We start from the raw sequence: 2,125 nt of genomic DNA on the forward strand, positions 1-2,125 counted from the left end.
GCCTGCTGCTGTATCGGTCTTTCTCTTGGGTTCCTGACCTCCTCGTAGCTCAACTCGAAGTGTTGCATCCCTTTTCAGAAGGGCAAACACCTTGTCCATCATTATCATCGAGTGCCCTGATTGCATGCGGGTGCGCATCGTGATATTCTTTGATGAGTTCTTTCGAGCCTTTGAGGTTCGCTACTGGTTCCCATGTATCCTCATCGGGAGTGGTATTCTTCCATCGTACGAGGTACTGAAGCTTGCGGTAGTGCCGGCGAGAGGATAGGATCTTCTCTACTTCCCATTCTTCATGACCATCAATGATAACCGGCTTTGCAGCTGGCCCTTTCTGGCCTGGGATTTCCGCCTCATGGTAGGGTATAAGCTTACTGGCGTGGAAGACCAGATGTAATTTGGTCAACCTCGGTGGCCATTTCAGTCTGAAGGTGACTGGAGAGAGTTTTTCAACAATCTCAAAAGGCCCCGAATATCGTGCGTTGAGTTTTCGACCAGTGGTTTGATAGTCTCGAAGGTCAAGTAAGACCTTATCGCCCACCTTGAAGGGGACTTTCTGGACTCCTTGGTCATAATACCACTTCATACGCTCGGCTGCCAGTTTGAGAGCGGCTTTCGCCTGCTCCTGCGCTTGTTGTCGGTTCCAAACAATGTCATTAAGGTCGCTTCTTTGCACCTTCTTCGTAAGTGTTGGACCTGCCCGTGGATGTCTGCCGTATTCCAAGAAGAATGGTGTCTCCTTGGTGCCCTCATGCGCTGCATTGTTGTAGGCAAACTCAGCAGAGCTAAGTAGCCTTGACCAGTCGTCGAGTTGATAGTCAATGTAGCAGCGAAGATATTGCTCCAGAACTTGGTTGACTCTTTCAGTCTGACCATCAGTCTGTGGGTGGTACGTGGTGGACATGGTGGACTCTATCCCTAGTAGCTTACACCATTCCTGGAACAGTGTAGCCGCAAACTGAACACCTCGGTTGGATATAATCTGGGATGGTAAGCCGTGAAGCGGATACACCCGATTGTATAGCAATTCTGCTAGATCCTTTGCCGAGAACTCGTTTGTTATTGGGTAGAAGTGAGCCCGCTTTGTCAATCGATCCACGACTACGCAAATGGCATCGTAACCATCTGATTCTGGGAGCTGAGTGATGAGGTCGACGGTCATAACTTCCCATGGCCCTTCCGGGACACGGTTGGGTTGTAATGGTCCATATGGCTGCTGCGGACGGTTCTTCATCCGTTGACAAATGTCACAGCCAGTCACATACTTCTTGACAAATACCGACATGCTAGGCCACCAATAGTTGCGTGATACGAGTTCATATGTCTTCCACCTTCCAGGATGTCCGGCTGAAGGGAGATCATGATGCATTCGAACTATTCGCCTGCGCAAGTGGTCCTGCTCGCTGTTGGGGATATATACTTTGCCGCGATAAAGCAACAATCCATTCTCATAGTTCCAGTCCACAAGGGACTTGCCGAATTCTCTAGGACCTGACTTCAGCAATTGCTGATAATTCTTGGTCACATCGTCATGTAGGAGTGCTTCCTTCACTTCCCTCAGGAGTTGATCGTCGTTAACGGGCGACTCATGGGAGGCCTCGACTGCATTGATTGCAAAAAACTCCGGTTTCAACAAAGTTTGATCCCGATTATTGAGGTTCACCCCCTCCTCATGGTCTGGCCTCCTGGACAGAGGGTCGGCGGTAAGCATTGTTTTTCCTGGCTTATGGCGCAAAAGAAAATTGAATCGCGTGAGGTACAGAGCCCATCTCGCTTGTCTCCTGGTCAACTTCTGGGCGGTCTTGAAGTAAGTCAGATTAAGATGATCCGACCAGATCTCGAATTTGTCCGGATGTCCCTCCAAATAATGCCTATACTCCTCGAGTGCTCGAATGATAGCAAGCATCTCTTTGTCATATATCTCATAGTTCTGCTGATGAACATCAAGTGACTTCGAGTAAAAGGCAACTGGGTGCCACAACTTGTCAGTTGGGTCCAATTGAGAGAGAACTGCGCCGGTTGCGAAGTCGCTGGCGTCAGTCTCAAGTCTAAATGGGGACGTTGCATCCGGGATTCGAAGGATGGGTGCTGAGGTAAAAGTCTCTTTACAGACCATTAAAATGACCTC

The sequence above is a fragment of the Postia placenta genome (assembly GCF_002117355.1).
Source record: "Postia placenta MAD-698-R-SB12 unplaced genomic scaffold POSPLAscaffold_21, whole genome shotgun sequence".
In the NCBI taxonomy this organism is placed as follows: Eukaryota; Fungi; Basidiomycota; class Agaricomycetes; order Polyporales; family Adustoporiaceae; genus Rhodonia; species Rhodonia placenta.